The sequence below is a fragment of the Ascaphus truei genome, unplaced genomic scaffold (genome assembly GCF_040206685.1).
Source record: "Ascaphus truei isolate aAscTru1 unplaced genomic scaffold, aAscTru1.hap1 HAP1_SCAFFOLD_408, whole genome shotgun sequence".
NCBI classification, from domain to species: Eukaryota; Metazoa; Chordata; class Amphibia; order Anura; family Ascaphidae; genus Ascaphus; species Ascaphus truei.
In genome coordinates, this window is record NW_027456739.1 from 315750 (window position 1) to 335990 (window position 20241).

Genomic DNA, 20241 nt, shown 5'->3' on the forward strand with positions numbered 1-20241 from the left:
TTCCTGTCTGGTAATCTTCAGTATCTCTCAGGAATTTTTTATGTTTACGCTCCTTAAGGTCACTTGTAAATTTGTCTATATTGTATTTTAGACGACCCTCTAAATCAATGAACTTTTCATTCGTTTTCCATACTTCTACTTTTGCCAATAAAGTGTCAAGTTCAGAGTTGATCTGTGTAAGTTTGTCTTCTTGATAAGTGACCAATAGTTCCATTAACATAATAGAGCATTGATTGAGTACTAACTCCCAAGATCTAGTGAAGTCCTCGTCTACTATATCATATGCTGGCGCAATGTTCGCCCTTAGGCCCCTTGGGATAAATTCTGCATTGAGATACTTCTCAAAACTGAATATCTCCCACCAGGTTTTCCTCTGGGATTTATAAGCTTTGTCCAAATCCCTACAGAAGTCACTGATATTAGGCGTGGATGATGATTCTGGGGCTACGTAATCAGATGAGAACATTCGTTCAGCCTCCACCTGCTATTCATTGAAATCAGATTTGTTAGATAAAAAACCTGACATAGTGTGCTGATCAATGGATGGTATTGTAGCGTGCTGGGTGTGGTAATGGGTCTAGATAACCCAAATGTGATATGCTACACGCAGAGAAAACCCGCACAGCTAATGTTGAACCACAGTGAGGTGCTGACTGGATAACCTACATTCATTACATCACAATTAATAAAGGATAAAAATTAATTTCCAGCAAATAAAACAAGGACAAAGTGTGCATTTTATTCAAAAATTCCTTTTATTTTAAATTGATGGAATGCAGTGTATTTGAAATCGATATGGTCTATAATTATAGGTATACCTTTATTACAAACAGTGACTAACCAACACTATTTCCTATGAATATTAAATTCTACAACACTAAACCCCTAGCCTATGTGAGCAGCTACAACAGTAATGCATCACAGAGACAAATATCACTATAGCCATAGATATTCAGCCCTTAACAGTTTTGCAATTAGTTACATACTTTGGCAACAGTTTAAGGGCATTTTGAGTCTGGCAGCATGGCAGTTACAAGTTTGCAGACCACATTTGTGCACTCCTAGCAGTGGGATACTTCATCTGTCTAGCATCAGTAATGAAAGGGTTAAGTGTGGAAGCAGATATTTTCACAGTGACAATAAATACCAACCTCCACACGCAGGGACCTCCCCCCTACGTGCCCTGAAGAAGCGTTCACTACGTGAAACGCGCGAGTCGGCAACCTACCTCCTGCACACGCGGGAAGCTTGTTTATTTCAAGTACAGCAGCTTACTGATATTTATCAGCGCTAATATACCCCCAGCTTCCCCTGTCTGTGCATGTTTACATGGGATCGCGCTTTACTACTCTATTGCGGGATCCTCCAGCCTGAGGGGTCACTGAGTTACTCACCTTTTAGACAGGCAAGTCCTCGAGCATATCAGCGCTGATATAACGAAGATCAGCGCTGATGTAGGGGACTGTGCGATTACAAGTTTGACCGGCTCCCTTTCACTTGGTTACAGATACAGACCAGCTGTTCACCGAGAGGGGGGGGGGGGTGCGTCTATGGGTTTCACTTATTAACCCCAGCATTGACCACCTCTATACCCCACTCATATATGAGTTTAGCAACTTGGCAAGTCTATAATGCATTAACCCATTATCTGCTGAGCAGCACTGCAGGGGGTTACAGCTAATTACATCACAACCTCACTTGTCAGCGCGAACTTACCTGTGCCACTGCAGACACTGTGGAGGTTGCTTCCATGCTATCCTCCACCCTCTGTGCGCAGTACACCACCACGCTCAATCCAGGGTAAATTGTCTATGTGTGCAGAGTGTCTGCATCTGGCTCTTATTACAGCTTTTACTAGGCATTAACAGCAGATAACATTGACATCCTATATTGATATGAGTGAAGGTGTACCTTTTTGGTTAACAACACCTTTATGGCACTACTGTCTCAACTGCTATAATAGGTGTTTCTACTACTAACATTATCTGCAGTTTAGGTGTCTTGATGATTTCACATAATGCCCTAGCTATGCCAAACTATTCTGTATCTTACCTCTAAGTATGTCCATGAGTCTGCACCTAATATCAACAGTGTGGGCTATACAGGTTCTTATCATAGACCTGGCTCTGACAGTACTGATGAGTGTATATAGTCACTAGTGCAATCTCAATCAGGGACAGACATCACATAGGTCTAACCAATTGCACATTATGCCACACTGTATCATTGTACTTATCCTCAGTGTATCAATTTAGTGCGCACCATACGCCTAGATACACTTATACAGTATGGAGATTGTCTTTTAGTGGGCTCTCACAGGCTCCTTTTTCCTATACTCCTAGGTAGCTATTATTGGTAGCGTTCAATCCCAAATATCTATTAGGGATCCTACTACATCTACCCACCTAGCCGTAGGTGGGTCATTAAGGATACAGTCACGTGCTGTTGAATACCATTTAATTACGTTTTAACACCCTATTTTTTATTCATGGTTATAAATAAAGTATTTTAAAATTTTACAACTATACATTCCTTGTGACTGAGTGCTGTAAGACGGGGTTCTTTTTCTTTCACATTAATATGGAGGTTGTGGCTTCCTCCTGCGGCACTACTATTGAACTTGATTCTTCCCTGGTAAACACAGCTTACTGCATAGAGCCCTATATCGCTAAACCAATAATAATAAATGCACTTATCATTCACCTTTTACTTTTGATTATATCTACTATATATTTCTGAAAGCACTGTATGTCTGCGTCCCTAGCGGCAATCTCATTGGTCCCTTGGCCTGCCCGCCCCCGCACACCTCTCATTGGCCTGAGGCGGAGAGGCGGGCCAAAGGACACACAGGGACACACACACACACACACACCTCTCTCTCTGTCCTCTCCCCCCCATCACACTCACCTCCCTCTCCACTCACCTCCCTCCACCTCCCACTCCACTCACCTCCCTCTCCACTCACCTCCCTCCCGCTCAACTCCCTCCACCTCCCGCTCCACTCACCTCCCTCTCCACTCACCTCCCTCCCGCTCAACTCCCTCCCCGGCGTGGCCGCTGCCCTCACTCACCTCCCGCTCCCTCTACTCACCTCCCGCTCCACTCACCTCCCCGGCGCGGGGACAGGCAGTGGGCAGGGCAGCCTGCCGCTGCCTCCACTCACCTCCCGCTCCCTCTACTCACCTCCCGCTCTACTCACCTCCCCGGCGCGGGGACAGGCAGTGGGCAGGGCAGCCTGCCGCTGCCTCCACTCACCTCCCGCTCCCTCCACTCACCTCCCCTCCCCTCCCGCTCACCTCCCCTCACCTCCCGCTCACCTCCCCTCACCTCCCTCCCGCTCACCTCCCTGGTGCGGGGACAGGCATTGGCCAGGGCAGCCTACCGCTGCCACGCGGCACTTAAGATGGCGGCGGATGGAAGGACCCCTTCCTCCCTTGCGGACTAACTAACATGGCGGCGGCCAGAAGGAGAGGTGAGTGTGAGTGAGTGAGTGAGTGTGTGTGTGTGTGTGTGTGTGTCACAGCGTGACAGTGTGTGTGTGTGTGTGTGTGTGTGTGTGTGTGTGTGTTACACTGTGTCTCAGACACTGTAGAGTGGGGACCGGAGCTACACATGGGTGGGGGGTGGGGTGGTCAGGAGCGGAGAAAGATACAGGGGGAGTGGAGAGGAGGGACCCATCAATTTAAAGCAAACCAACCCCCCTCCTGTCCACTGCCCCCACCCTCCTGTCCACTGCCCCCCCCCCCTCCTGTCCACTGTCACCCCCCCTCCTGTCCACTGTCACCCCCCCTCCTGTCCACTCTCCCCCCCTTCTGTCCACTCTCCCCCCCTCCCATCCCCTCCTGTCCACTCTCCCCCCCTCCCTTCCTGTCCACTGTCCTTTCCACTGTCCCCCCCGGCCACTTTCCCCCCCCTCCCCCCAGCCACTGTCCCCCCCCTCCTGTCCACTGTCCCCCCACTCCTGTCCACTGTCCCCCCCTCCTTTTCCCCGTCCCAATCCCTTCCTTTTCCCCCGTCCCCCTCCCCTCCTTTTCCCCCGTCCCCCTCCCCTCCTTTTCCCCCGTACCCCTCCCCTCTTTTTCCCCCCCTCGCCCCCCCTTTTCCCCCCCTCTCCCCCCCTTTTTCCGCCCCTCTCCCTCCCCCTTTTCCTAGCGCTAAATGTAACTCATGGCCAATGCCGGCTCTCCCCCCCCCGCTCCCCTTTCTCTCCACCCCGCTCCTCTTTCTCTCCCCCCGCTCCCCTTTCTCCCCCCCCACTCCTCTTTCTCCCCCCCCACTCCCCTTTCTCTCCCCCCGCTCCCCTTTCTCTCCCCCCGCTCCCCTTTCCCCCCCCCCCGCTCCCCTTTCTCCCCCCCCCTTTCTCCCCCCCGCTCCCCTTTCTCCCCCCTCCCCTTTCTCCCCCCTCCCCTTTCTCCCCCTCCCCATTCTCCCCCCCCCGCTCCCCTTTCTCGCCCCCCCCTCCCCTTTCCCCCCCCCGCTCCCCTTTCTCCCCCCCCGATCCCCTTTCTCCCCCCCCGCTCCCCTTTCTCCCCCCCCTTTCTCCCCCCCGCTCCCCTTTCTCCCCCCTCCCCTTTCTCCCCCCATCCCTTTCTCCCCCTCTCCTTTCTCCCCCCCCGCTCCCCTTTCTCCCCCCCCACTCCCCTTTCTCCCCCCCCGCTCCCCTTTCTCCCCCCCGCTCCCCTTTCTCCCCCCCCCGCTCCCCTTTCTCCCCCCCCGCTCCCCTTTCTCCCCCCCGCTCCCCTTTCTCCCCCCCCGCTCCCCTTTCTCCCGCCCCCGCTCCCCTTTCTCCCCCCCCGCTCCCCTTTCTCCCCCCCGCTCCCCTTTCTCCCCCCCTCCCCCGTCCTCCCCTCCCCTCCTCCCCTCCCCCGTCCTCCCCTCCCCCCCTCCCCCGTCCTCCCCTCCCCCCCTCCCCTTTCCCTCTACCTCCTCCCCTTTCCCTCCCCCTCCCCCCACCTCCTCCCCTTTCCCTCCCCCTCCCCCCCTCCCCCCTCCCTCTACCTCCTCCCCTTTCCCTCCCCCTCCCCTTTCCCTCCCCTCCTCCCCTTTCCCTCTACCCCTTTCCCTCCCCCCTCCTCCCCTTTCCCTCCCCCCTCCTCCCCTTTCCCACCCCCCTCCTCCCCTTTCCCTCCCCCTCCTCCCCTTTCCCTCCCCCTCCTCCCTTTTCCCTCCCCCTCCTCCCCTTTCCCTCCCCCCTCCTCCCCTTTCCCTCCCCCTCCTCACCCCCTTCCCACACCCTTCCCCTCTCCCACACCCTTCCCCTCTCCCACACCCTTCCCCCCTCCCACACCCTACCCCCTTCCCCCCTCCCACATCCTTCCCCCCTCTCCCACACCCTTCCCCCCTCTCCCACACCCTTCCCCCCTTCCCACCAATCTTCGCCTTCCTGCCCACCTTCCTGCCTCCCCGCCTCTGCTTTCGCGCCCACCCACCTCTGCCTTTCACCCGACCTTACTCCGCCTGCCTCTGCCTTTCACCCACCACCTCACAGCCGCTGCATGCACTCAACAGACTCCCGCCACACTCGACACATACCTGCCGCCACACATACCTGCTGCCTCCCGCCCCTACGCACCGACATCACTGAACCACCGCCTCACACCCTAGCAGGACCCCCACTCACAGAGAGCACTCACAACCCACGCGACACCTGCCACCTCACACCCTAGCAGGACCCCACTCACAGACAGCACTCACAACCCATGTGCCACCCGCCGCCTCACACCCTAGCAGGACCCCCACTCACAGAAAGCACTCACAACCCACGCGCCACCTGCCGCCTCACACCCTAGCAGGACCCCCACTCACAGCCAGCACTCACAACCCACGCGCCACCTGCCGCCTCACACCCTAGCAGGACACACGCCTCACATTTTTACATCTGTTATGTCACCAAAATATACATTGTACTGTGATGTGTTTACAATAAACCATTTTTAAACAACATCGTATTACATTTTATTCCATCTTTCTTTTCAACATTATTATCCAACCTTTACAACAAATACTCACCTATTGTTCCACGATTTATAAATAATACTACCTATTACGCATTTACATCCCGGGCAACGCCGGGTCTCTCAGCTAGTATTATATAAATTAGGTTGTGTCACTTTTCACTTTGATTTAGCGATTTGGATCTTGGTTCATCTGTGAGGATACTATCATCATTACCTCAATATACAACTACCTCACAGTATTACCAGCAATAATAACAGTATTTATATACATTTGTTAAGTAGCGCTATTTATTTAGGTTTTAAACAGTATTATTTTTTGTTAATAAAATTATTAGTATTAGTGGGGATGGGCAACCATCCCTTTCCAGTGACTTACACATTGAGCTCCTTCATCCACTAAGAGGTTGACTGCACCCTTTGAGAAATACTTTTTTTCTTTGCCGATTCAGTCCCTTATTTCTAGGTGCACCACTCACACATATTAGCTGAGCGGGAACTGCTCTTTCTTTAATAAATAATTGGATAACAATTACCTGGACCCAATTACCTTTTGCCAGCTAACGTGGGAAGCAGAAGGGTACCTGCCCCCAGGGGGTTTGCACATGCGCACATTCTTCTAGTCAGAGGTCTATTTCCTTGGCCCCACTCTAAAAAGTTGGCGTCTCCAAGTCTACCATCTGGCCCCTGGTCTGGGGAAACTCTGACTAGAGGTGTGAATTATGACACTTAATGTAAACAGTCATGTCCTGCTCTTTCTCCACCCTGTATACTTAATCTAGGGGAGTGAGCCTTTGTTCGGAGCTTGCTCTGCAGACAGGCAGGTGCCTGCTGGCCATTAGCATACCTTATGGGCCAGTAACTTTCGCGGGCTTTACAGTAGGCAGAGAAAAATGCCTATAACAATTTATACATATAAAAATATTCTGTTCAGTTAATCTGAGAGGGCTGAAAATTGCATGCAATAATGCCGGAGGGGTGACTGCATGGTGGACAAATTTCAGACTTCTAGATATCACCGAACCGGAGATAGCAATATTGGGTTTTAGAACCTCATGTTACACAAACCACATTTCTCCTCCATTGGAGTCAATGGCGGCAACCACACTTTTTACAGTTAACCATACTCCGTTCGGTTAGCCTGAGAGGGCTGGCAATGGCCATGCAACCATGCCGGAGGTGTGACTACCTGGTGGCCAAATCTCAGCCCTCCAGCCCTTACCGAACCGGAGATAATGATTTCAGGTTTTCTTTATTTTGGAAACCCGGCATCCTATCAATACAATGTATTGTGTTCCGCCATTGGGGCTAATGGCAGCAACCCTCGTGGCTAGCACGACCCCTTCCCAAGGGCCTTGGCCGTCGGACCTTGTTGGGGTCGTGAGAGGGGGTCCCAACGAGTTATGGACCAAAAGAATTGTAGCTCTAGCTATTCAGGAACTCAAGTTATATATTTTAATATATTTTGAACTTGACCGCGACCGAGTTCTCACGGCAATTTAGTGATCAAAGCTCTTTCCTTGAAACAGTAGCAGCACTCAAATACTGCGGTTTGGCAGGCATCCAACATGGTTACAATGTATCACTTATTCCTTGGAAAGTGGACTCTAGGCATTTCCTATAGAAATGCATGGTTCCATTCATTTCAATGGGGAAACTCCGCTCAGACTCTCGTGTTCCATCTGCTGGTCTTTCTTGGTATAGGGCCAAAACCTTCTCAATCTCCATTGAATCCTATGGAGACCCAATGGCGGCCTATGGGACAGTGCCGGCAAATGGTGGGTAAACGGAACAAAGGGCCATAAACACTCAAACACAGTTAACCCTTTCCCTCCCAACCTGATCCCAGTGTATGTGCTTGGTGTAAACACTGTATGAGCGGGAACACATGTAACCAGGGAACTACATTAAAACCAAAGGGGAATACATTTTGTACTGAGGCAGAGGAATACATACAGAGAATCACACAAAGTTACCGTAACCCCTCGCCTCAGCACGATGGTAGGGGTTGCCAGCTGGGGGGTAACCCCTTTATTACCGGGCTAGCAACCCCCCTCGTGACACTCTGTATCACTATTCTTCCAAGTTCTGCCTTATAAAGCCCCTCCAGTCCTCTTTACTGCTGTGACCGCTGCCTTCTCAGGGGTACCCCAGGGGCTCCAAGAACTGCAGACGGGTTCAGTGAGAATCAAGGAATCTTTATTGCGAGTGCATAAGGAGATGACACATTAGCAAGCGGCTTCAGCGTGATCTGGGGTGGGTAAAACCACCCAAGTATTTATAGAAAAAGGAACAGAGCGCAATGAAAACTGAAAATCACGTGAAAAGGAGGCAATCATTACTAAATTAAAAACCCCATTTATGTGCAAGTGACCAATGGTGCAAATAAATAATATGACCTTAAATACAGGTGCACTAAGTAGCGTCTGCACCCGTCGTTAGGGGTGGCTCAGCACCCCTGGAACTAGGAAAATGAAACAAATAACACAGCGCACAACGCTAATAGTGAAGTATGAGTCTATAAGAGTTATATTAAATAATTAAAGGTTCTGCGTACATGCAAGAATTTACAAGCAATCAACGAAGCATGGTAGGGGTTACCGCATCCTGGAACTGAGGGCCACAGGTCAGAGTCTCAGCAGGTCACTTCCTACCCATCTGCAGTAAAGTATTCCGGTGATCCCAGATCCACAGACCTCCCTCAGGTCTAAAACACACAGTCAGGAATGTCCTTAATGTCCTTAGTTCAGCAGTGTGGATAGGGGGAGCAGATATACTTCCACTGTAGGGTCCAGAGTACTCGCTGTGTTCCTCGCTCCACCCGGCGCAGTCGACACTTCCGATCACATGACTCTGGCACACTGGTCACTCACTGATGACGGGGCTCTTGCGGCTCTTGAGGGATCTTCTCCACAGAGACTAGACATAGATTCGATCGAGCGCAGTGGACGGAAAGATTTTGGCAAACTCACAGTGGGAGAAAATACAGATAGAACTAGTATGCAGCTATTTAGCATTCATCCAACGCGTTTCGTAGCGGAGCACTACTTCTTCAGGGAATGAAAAATTGGGGCAAGGGTTTAGAATAAATACCCATCATTCCCAGATGATAGGTCAGGTTCTCAGATTACCCAGCCAATCATCAGACTTGCAGGGGAATGTCAAACAGCTGCATGCATAGTGAACGTTTCTACACTTAATGAGCAGCATAAAAAAGTAAAAAATACACATAAAAGTATACATAAAAAGTACACACATAAAAATTGATGAACCATCTACGGATTTATCCTTTTGTGGACACCTATGGAGGAGGGGAATATCTCCATGCTCCATGGAGAGCTGACCATTTTCAAGGTCCCCAAAGAAGCAAGAGTCTCCACATCTGTTATATATGCATATACAGGGCAAAACAGCTGACAGGATACAGTACTTACCTTCTACTGTTTATGTGGCTAAGGGAGGGGGAGTTGGTATATTCAGCTCTTTTTATTCCCTCAGTTTGTTCTCACTGGATTTCTACCTACTACTGTGCTATTTCCAGTTCTCTACCTGGTATCTATCTATGGATACTACATGTTTAGCATACGTATTATGAGCATGGATATCCTTTAATATAGTACCAATGGTAGAGTGTTAGTGGGAGGGGGGAGTTTGCCTTGGAGCTCCCTTCCTCTTAGTAGGCTGAACCGCCTATTTTTGTGAGGCTGTCCAGCCTGGTTACTACCCTATCTTAAGGGACAGTTACGATAATACTGTGCTTGAGCTTCCATTTTTGTAGCTCCATTTTTTGCATTTTTGTCTCTTTTAACACCCTATATTTTAACTTTATATTATAATTAAAAGTGTTTTTATACCAGTATCTGACTATATTGTCTATTATTTGCTTGCCCAGAAGTTCTACACTGTCATGCGCTCAGGCGTGACGCTGGGTAAATACAACACCAGATGGTGCGAGTGATTGTCTAGGGAACAGCAAAACGGAGAGTGGAGAGGGACAGAAGAAGCATGCGAAAGTGAAGAGAAGTGTCCGGTGCCACAGCAGACAGTGAAATCCCACTCCCAGACAAAGCGCTACCACAGCGTGGAACACGTAGAGGAGGAGGCTGTGTTGTAGCCTGCTTTTTTTAGTTTGTGTTTTTTCTAAATAAAGCCTTTTTGTACCATTACCGGAGTTGGAGTCAAATTTCACTGTCTGCTGTTGCACTGACACATCTCTTCACTTTTGCTATTGCTTGCTTGCCCCTATTGCACCGTTCACCCTATATGATTTACATGTAAATAAGTAAGGAGTGCTGGAGTCATATTTGTTGCCATGAACGAAATAGACCATTTAGATAGGCCTCTTGGAAATTGCCTGTCTCGTGAGAATCTCGCCGAATTTACCAAAAATGATCAAAACCACTTGATAAAAAAAACCGCCCTTAATGAGCCATTTCCTATGAGAGAAGCGATCATCACACCGCTGGCTACTCGTCCGATTTGAGAATCTGGCTATCACGTGTAATCAATGCTTTCTGAATACCCTGATAGCAATGCTCACAAAAACGGCGATTTAAATGGCCTGGTGATTTTTTTATGAACCCTTAGTGCATAGGCCCCTAAGTCTCACACACACTAACATACATTCATAACCTAAGTCTGTGTGACAAAGGAGTCATTTGGTTGCATCTTTTGATCAAAACATGACTCAAACCAGCCAACCTTGTCACGGTAGACTCCGTTTAGCAGCTACCTACACTGAATATATGTCATTTCTTATTGTCCTATGGACTAAACTTTGGGAAAGTGCCTGAAGGTTCCTGCTATCCAGAGGTTACCTTGACACGGTTGGCAGCTTGAATCATGTTTGATCAAAAGATGCGACCAAAGGACTCCTTTGTTACACAGACTTAGGTTTTAAATGTAAAAAAATCACTAGTATATTTTAGCCCAATTAGGAGGCGCGCAGGAATTGCTCTTTTTTTTCCATAACTATAAGACAATCATTTTACCAGCTGCATATTTCACAAAGGGAGCAGAGCAGGTAATATGTACAGTATTTTACTTCCATAAAAGTTCGGCCAATTCTTATCCGTGCTGCATCGTGCTTCAGCCTGAGGAACATTGCATCCAGGGGGACATTCATCATTTACAGACGCTTTTATAAAAGACTAAATATAAGTATATATCCGTACTGATTATACTAGTATGCTGTGGACCAGGCAGATGGCGGGATGAGTTCTCCATTTTCTCCTTTCCAGTAGCTTTGGGATTGGGGAAGAAAAGGATTTCCCTGATTTACAGCAGATATTGTACAAGATCAATGAGACGAGCATGAAACTCAAGAGAAGAAATGTGTGAGTTTGAACTCTATAGAACTACAAGTAAAGTTCAAATTATTTGAACATATTACACTGTTTGTGTTCTCACTTTTTTGTTTCCACACATTCCCTGGACTGACCCGTGACGCCCAGGAGAACCATCAACTTACAATGACACTTTTGGGTTTTATAGAAACCTTTGTTTTTTTTTTATGCTGCAACCACCTGTTTCCTCCTTGAGAGACCACGGTCACTATACCTATCTTTCAATAGCATTACTATCACAGTTCAGTGAATAGGTCACTGTTGAGTTGTTAGCGCTGGCTGTATGCTTTTTTCTGTTCGCTTATGCTGCCCCGCTTAGCTTGATCCTAAGGAGACTCCTGGCTGGACTTAGGCCTGGGACATAGTAGGGTGAGCAGCGCTGAACTGCGCTGAGCCGCGCTGAGGGGAAACATTATCCCTTTCAGCGCGGCTTTAGAGGGCGCTTCGACATGCTTCCGCAGGCGTGCGGAGGCGTGTGGAAATGCAGGAGACAGGCAAGTTTGAAATTTGCCGCTCATGCAAGCGCAGGGCCGGTCACGTGACTGCCAGAAGCCAATGGCAGTCCGTGACGTCGGCGCCGTGACGTTGCGCCCTAGCCCGGCCTCCCGGCCCGCCTCCATGCCCGCCTCCCGCCCGGCTCCAACCCTGCACACAAGCGCGCTCACTGACGCTCATGCAGGGACAAGAAAAATCTCCTGCATGAGCAGGTGAGCATGAGCATCAGCGCTGCCCAGCGCTGATCATCCTACTATGTCCCAGGCCTTAGTCAACTCATGTGCAGATGCAGCGAATGGGTTTCTGTTTCTCAATTTCTCCTCTTAGGACGCTCTCTATACAGGGTTGGCCCAGGGAAAGCATCCCAAGCTGCAGGAAAGCCCCATTGTTTTCAGTGACTCCAAGAAGTAAAACCGGCTACAGCTGCAGTTACCAAAGAGATCTTTTTATCCCTTAACTGATAGGAGGTGGATAAATTGTGTCGAAGAGGCACAATACACAAACAGAGTCCCTTTAAGTTGGCGCACTACAAACCAGAATATTTATAATATAATTAATTCTGAAATGGTCTTCACACAACTGCAGACAAACAGTTTAAAAGCCAAATTTTATTAACATAAATATTGATGTAAATTGCTATTTAAAAATATTCAAGACCAGAGAACTCCTGTAAGTGCTTAGTGTAAATAATGTGGCACTTTATATATCAGTATGACTGATGCATATTCAAAAGCCACAGATATGATAATAGTAATTGGGTCTATGGTGTAACTACACCTAATGTACAGTTATTAACGTATAGCCCAAGTGAATATGTCACATAAAATGCTGGCGATACAGATAATAGGTATCTCCTGTATAATTCTCTGCTAGAGAATGGTAACCATTCCGATATAATGTAGTTTGTATATTCTACTGTCTTGATGAATATTAATACCTTCAAGGATTCCCTTAGGTGCAGACGTCACTGCTATGATTAGCAGGATGTTAAGTGCATCCCCAAACAAGGAAATTCATTATCATTCCTAGATGGACAAATTTCTACCCTACTTTTAACATATGAACTAAAATGACAGCTAGTATATTGTTGTTATCGTAGAATAATAATACCCTGAAAAATTTTAAAGTTAGATTTTTTTTTTGCAAGAATAATGCCAGTTTTAACAAAATTATGTGACTTTTTTCCAGAATTTTATAACAATTGCAGCATTTTTTGTACCTAAATGTAGGATTATCTGACCATAACATTGCATTTTAATGTTTGACAAATGTTACTGTACCTGGTTAGTGAAAATGTCACACATATCTTACTGAATAGCATATAAATGCATCATTTAGTGAATATACTCATTCACAAACTGATAATCATTTGTGAATAGACATTCCCTGATATGAATGAAGAGGCTTTGGAAGTGTCCTCAACTCTATTTTTTATTTTTATATATATATATATATATATATATATATATATATATATATATATATATATATTGTGACAGAAACCAGGGGATGGTAATAAATTCCGTATATAGGGCTCCCAGGATACTAGACAGTTTCTATCCTGTTTGGCCTGGGAGTGCAGCCTTATAATACATACACTCCATCCCACAGTTTGGCAAGCGCTGGAACTGAGGGATGAGAGATCCAGACCAGAGTTTGTCTGCTGCCTGATTTCTGTCACCTGTCATGCTAATTAGGAATCAGGTATGAAAGACTGATTTCCTGTTTGCTCTGGTCTCCCCACAAGAGCCAGGAGGCTGGAAGGCTGCTGAACTACAGAGGGGGGAAGCCTCTTCCCCAAACAGGTTCAATCTTTCTGTTCATTTGTGTAAGACTGCAAAAGTACCGTGTTTTGATGTTGGAAGTGGAAAAGCCACTTCCAACCCTGAGTCAGGGATATCTAAGTTAAGTTATCGCTCAGGTGAGCAGCTTTTGTTTTGATCTGTTTTCTGTTGTATGCACTGTGGCAGTCTCAGTGCCTGGGACTGAATAAACCAGGCATAGCCTGTTTAAAGGAACAGTACGTGACGCCTCATCATTTAACCTACCCTAAAAGACCGTGTTCTAAACAGTCCCGGACAAACGACGGAGCCCCGGAGTAAGCCGTTTGTCACAATATATATATATATATATATATATATATATATACACATATATACATATATACAGTACATGTAGAGGTATCAGTACCGTGTTAGCCGAGCTTCAATAATCAAAAAATAAATAGATGATACCGTTCTGTGGCTAACGAAATGCTTTTATTTGTGCGAGCTTTCGAGATACACTGATCTCTTCTTCCGGCGATGTTACAATGAATGAAGCAAGGATAACTTAAAAACAGTGTCTCTTGGAATGTTATCTGTGCTTCTCCTTCCCCCGTGTGGATGTGTTTTATGGCTAGAGGTGTCAAAGGGTAACTGAAAGCAAGTGAAGAAAGAGTGTGTATGTGTATCAGTGTGAATAAAAATGAATGGAGAGCCCAAGTATAAACAGTGCTCTACACAAGGTGTGTGTGGAGTGAGAGGGATATAAATGGTGTGGGTGGGTGTGGAAATGTGAGAGTTTGTAGCACAACTAAAAGTGTGTGTGGATACTATGTGGTCCCTATTGGTGTATATGGATGGAAAAATAAGGAGTATTAGTATGTGTGAGAGACAGCTGTGTGTGCATACATATAGCACAGTATGTACAGACATGGCCTTTAGCGCTCATGGGAAGAGAGTTCGCTAGTGTCAGTAATGACTCATAAAATTTCGATCTCTGTTTAGGCCACTGCTAAGTGTCCCGAACAGTTGCATATATATATATATATATATATATATATATATACGGAAATATTATTCCCATGTTTATCAAATATACAATGCAATTTGTAACCGTATGAGTTTAGCTAAAAAAGAATAATTTATACTATTTTTAGAAATATTACATACGCTGTTAGCAATACTTATTACAATTATATTATTAATGGCAAGAGAAAAAGAATAAAGACAAATACATAAAAAATTAAATATTTCAGTAATTTAGATTTATTGATTTTCTTTTTTAAAGCAATGAAATTTAGATTTCAAAATGTGACAGTAGATAGGAATCACTTGGCCAACATTGTCTGCCCACTTTTCTGATATACTGCAGCAGTTGGCACTTTCCTTTTAGGTGTGTTACACAAATCCGTTGCGCAGCATCGAGTTGAACGTGCGAAACTGCTCATTTTCGTGCAGGCTGTCTCAGTAATGCATCCAGCTAGCAACTTAACTAGAATAAAAAGATGTCATTTATTGACAGGTATAGTATAACAACATTATAACATTATAACAGAGATGGGAGTCATTAAATTTGCGGGTTCTCATATTTTTAAAAATCACATATTTACTAAACTTTGTTATGCCCTGAGGTTCCTTCCCGCGCTGGAAGTCACATAATGGTTTATTTACTTAAGTGTCCCGGCTGCCATCGGTCGGGCAAAACTAGTGAATAAAAACACAGCCTTTCTGTTTTATTATCATTATTTTCATTAAACAAATGGAATCCCCCAAAAAACTATGGGAGCTTTTCCTTGAATAAATCGGGAGCAATAGATTTACCGAGGGATCCCTATAGTTCCATTCAGCTACAGGTAGAAACTAACTTTGCACTTATGGGTGGATTGCGGTTTAAAAGTAAATCCTGCACCATATCTGATACGTTCATTTAGAACATCTGAATTCAGTATTTTGGAGATGAGGCTTCCAGAACTGGGCCCAGCAGGTGCGATTTCCTTAATGCTTTGTAAAGTGTTACCTCTGCCTCTTTCTTTCTGCTGGTAATACATCATTTAAAGGTTCTTCGATACTTATGGATTGGTTTTTGATAAACAATGACACTATTTTAGGATCACTTGTTATTTCAAGTAACTTACACTTGGGGACATACGTATTCTTAATAAAACAATTATTGTCACCAGAACGGCAGAATTCAAATCCGGAGGTGCACGGGTCGTCTCCAGAGCACTCCAATTTACGACACAGCAATGCATCCGCTGCAAATAAAACAGCAATTGAATCCTGAGAGAACACAGTATTGACTGAAAGCCCAACAGGTACATGTATCGAGATAACATTTGCTCAATTATATTGTGCATTTTTGCCAGCATCAAACCTATACACTTTTGATTTTATATATATATATATATATATAAAGCAGAAAATAGCCGTGTTAGTCCAGTTCTTATCCACACTTTCTCTTCCCCCCAGCATCCCTTTCCCTCCCCACCTTTCTTTGACACTGTCCACTGGCTTCAAACACTTAACAGCCTACCTTATCTACAGTAAATACAGTGGCGGCCGCCTTTATTCTAACTCGGTTAGCTCCGCGAATTGCAGATTATCCCGGTTATGTGCGGTTTTGTGTCGTTTTCGCCCGGGATGAATTGCGTTATTTTCGCGGCTGTGATTTAAGCATTTTATTCTCGCTGTCTGCAATACTGCAATGCCGTGTAAAAACTCATGGGGGCGTTTGCGAGCTGTTGTCTTTGAAGTCGAGAAGCCGTCCCCTGGCGAGATGTGTTTGAAGCAGAGAGAGATCCGCTGCTCTCTCTGCGCAAACATCGGCACATTAAAAATTATTTCAAATACATTTTTACTCCTAGTGTACATGTGCAGAGGGTCTCCGGAGCTGAACCGCATTGGTTTCAGGTCCGGGGACCCCTGCTTCCCGAAATACAGGCCCCTTTATGGGGTGCCGGTATCCCTCTGCATTTAAAGGTCCCGATCACGTGACCGCGGAATGTAAACAAAGCAGAGGGATACCGGCACCCCCTAAAGGGGCCTGTATCTCGGGAAGCAGGGGGTCCCCGGACCTAAAACCAAAGCGGTTCCGCTCCGGAGACCCTCTGCACATCTACAGTATGAATAAAACACCCATATCAATAAACAATCATTCCTTACCTTTGCGGCTATGTGCTATCGTAACGAAGCAGCATGAATGTATTTTTAATAATATTGTACAGTGAGCCGGGGGTTCCCTGAGCCACAAATCAATGCGGTTCAGCTCAGGGGACCCCCTGATCCTGCACAATATTATTAAAATACAGAAATGCTGCTTCATTACCATAGCTGATAGCCGCTAAGGCAATGAAGGGTTAAGGCAGAATAGCATGTTTATTGGGGACATTTGCCATCAATAAACATTGCAATAAACAACATACACCCCCTGTGTCTTTAAAATACATAAACAATAAATACATTAAATACATATTTTTAACATAACTGTTCCCTTTTGGTTATAAACCCACCTCCTTGACTGTAATCTGTGTAAGGCCCCCTCCCCCTAATTTGTCTGTTAAATCTCCCTGCCTGTGTTCCTGTGAGTGCAGTTTATGTAAATGTGGGGAGGGGGAGGGGGATCCCGATGTGCATATAATGCAGCGCTTCACTGCCAATGGCCCACCCCGTGAGGCCTAACCACCCTCACCCACTACCCACAAGGGAGGCCTACCCACATACCGTTGCCCCCCCCCCCACCCTTCCATCCTGTTCATGCTCCCTCTGCTGCTGCAAAACAGACACAAAAATTAAAACATCCAAAGTAATGTCCCCTAACCCCTTAATCACCATAGCGGTTATTAACCGCTACAGTCATTAAGGGGTTAACCCACCCTCACCCACCACTCGGGATGCCTACATACCCTCCCACACTAACCCCCCAACACTGGTGAAGTTACAGTTTGGGGGGGTGTTGAAGGTGACCGGGCGTAGAGGTATACATCGGGGGGTTACAGCCGAGGAGCCCCCTCTTAGCTGTGTGTGTAGGTGTGTAGGTGTGTACACATTTGGTCGGCTCTATTCTTTATGCAAAGTCATAGATTACATGACCTTCTTGCAGTGAAGGAGTTAAAGGTGCACCCCATTCCCTGGTATGCCGCCTCTATGTACTTGTTAATGGATAAGAAGAATACACAGGTTTTTAACATAACTGTTCCCTTTTGGTTATAACCCCACCTCCTTGACTGTAATCTGTGTAAGGCCCCCTCCCCCTAATGTGTCTGTTAAATATCCCTGCCTGTGTTCCTGTGAGTGCAGTTTATGTAAATATGGGGAGGGGGATCCCGATGTGCATACAGTATAATGCAGCGCCTCACAGCCAATGGCCCACCCCGTGAGGCCTAACCACCCTCACCCACTACCCACAAGGGAGGCCTACCCACATACCGTTGCCCCCCCTTCCACCTCCCAATCCTGCCTATGGCCCCTCCGCTGCTGCAAAATAGAGACAAAAATTAAAACATCCAAAGTAATGTCCCTTAACCCCTTAATCACCATAGCGGTTATTAACCGCTACAGTCATTAAGGGGTTAACCCACCCTAACCCACCACTCGGGACGCCTACATACCCCCCCACACTAACCCCCCACCCCGTGAGGCCTAACCACCATCACCCACTACCGACAAGGGAGGCCTACGAACATACCGTTGGGGAAAATAACCCCCTCCCCCACCCCCGTACCCACAATAAAAATAATACACAGCCCCACAAAAAGCATCATTATATTTATTAAATACATTACCCACCCTCTGTGCACCCCCATAAATACAAGATTTATCCTTTTACAAACAGGGTTCATAACGCAGCCCCACGCGAGTCCCCGGTGGGCTGGCGGGGCACCTGACAGACCTACAGGGTACCAGCAGCCCTTTTCAAACAGGTTCTGGAGGCCTGCTGGTGGGTCCCGCCAGCACCATGGACCCCAAGTGGTCTCCTTGGGTCACCGTGGGCCACAATTGGGTCCCCACGGTAGGCTCAAGGATGTCTGGGAGCCCCGGGTCAGACCCAAAGGTGTCTGCGGGGCCTCGGGTGGTTCCCACGGGGGTCTCGGGAACTCACGAGTGCTCACTACGGGTCCGCGGTTGTGAGAAGTGGGACCACACATCTTCATACCCACACCTATGGGTCGGCGGTGCCCCCACAGATGTGAGGCCACCGCTTCATCCCCGCATGTGTCACCCGTGGAACCACCAGCCTGATACCCGTGAGATACCAGAGGAGACCCGCAGGTGGTCTCCAGAGGTCCCACGCAGAACCACGGAACAAACCCTGAATGTAAAAAAAATTAACTTGGACTATACATTCAATACATACACCCCCCCCCCCAACACCTACAGTACAATAATGTGCAAAATAACTATTATCCAGATATGGAAAATAGATTAATGGCCCATTAATAAAAACATTAACTAGCATATTCAAATAAATAAAGTACTACTGACCTCATCAATAAGAAGTCTCCGTCGCCAGCAACATCCTTGTCTTGCCCACAAAATACATAGCAAATACAAAGCCAATACATTGCAAGTACATTCAGATATCAATGAACCCCTTAAACACCTTATCGGATAATAACCGCAAAGGTAATTAAGGGGTTAAGCCACACTGGTCCGATACCCACCCTTCACCCATGAATTTGTACAGTGGCTTCATCATGCAAATATATATATATATATATATATATATATATAGTCAGATAAGGCAGTTGGCACTCCAATAGGTGCTGGTAAGCCACAGGTGCACGTCCCATATAGAGAATGTAGTTATACGTTACCGTTCCAAGGATTGGTAAACAAGAGACAGCACTCAATGTTGAAAATCAAAGTGTATTAGTGAAAGCAAAAATACATCCAGAAACCCAACGTTTCGGTCCTACAGAATGGGACCTTCCTCAGGGGGATACAAAGGGTATCTCCTTTGGTATAAAAAGAGAGAGAGCGCACGCCCCATAGCATAATACTGCGTGGTTTATTATAAAATAGGGGAAGGGATGGAAGGGGGGGGGGGGGGGAAATCGCACTCACAAGATAAAAAGTTTTAAATGGGGAAAGGCGGGGTTGCAGACCTGCCTAAGACATGCAGATGAGCATACAGCTATATTTGCATATTTGCTTTCCTGTGGAGGGTTTTTGTCACTTTTTTTACTCACCATAACTTAACTCAGTATTATGGTTTAGCCTATCCCATAGCCTCTCTTGCATTCCCAGTAAAATCAACCCCACACTGATGAGACCCATCAAGGTCGAAACAGCTGTCTGTGGGTGGTTTTCTGGGTATGCACCTTAACCCTGGCTGTGCTCAAAGCTGTGACCATGCAGCAAGCTTAAGCCTATAGGGAACCATGTTAAAAATGGTTATTGAGGCAAAAAGTGACACTGTGTGCTCATTTGCATGTCATTTCCCAGAATCCCTTGCTGCAGTGGAAGTGCTGTATGCTGGGTGATAATGGGGAAAGGCGGGGTTGCAGACCTGCCTAAGACATACAGATGAGCATACAGTTATATTTGCATATATATATATGCCAAATTCCATTTTCACTTTCTTTTTTTTTTACCAGACAGGGCAAACTTTACTCACAGCACTTGCTTGCTGCAAATGCACTCGCTTCAGATAAAAGCATTAGCTTTACACAGCAATCCTTTCAT

At 46.6% G+C, this 20241-nt stretch overlaps 1 long non-coding RNA gene across 1 annotated transcript; it reads right to left on the minus strand.

The window, feature by feature from the left end:
* Window positions 1–14800: 14800 nt before the first annotated feature.
* LOC142483970 (uncharacterized) lies at window positions 14801–15929 on the minus strand. Its single transcript, XR_012797517.1, has 2 exons — window positions 15693–15929; window positions 14801–15049 (listed from the first exon to the last, which is right to left on the minus strand). It is a non-coding gene; the product is annotated as an uncharacterized LOC142483970 (long non-coding RNA).
* Between the last annotated feature and the right edge of the window lie 4312 nt (window positions 15930–20241).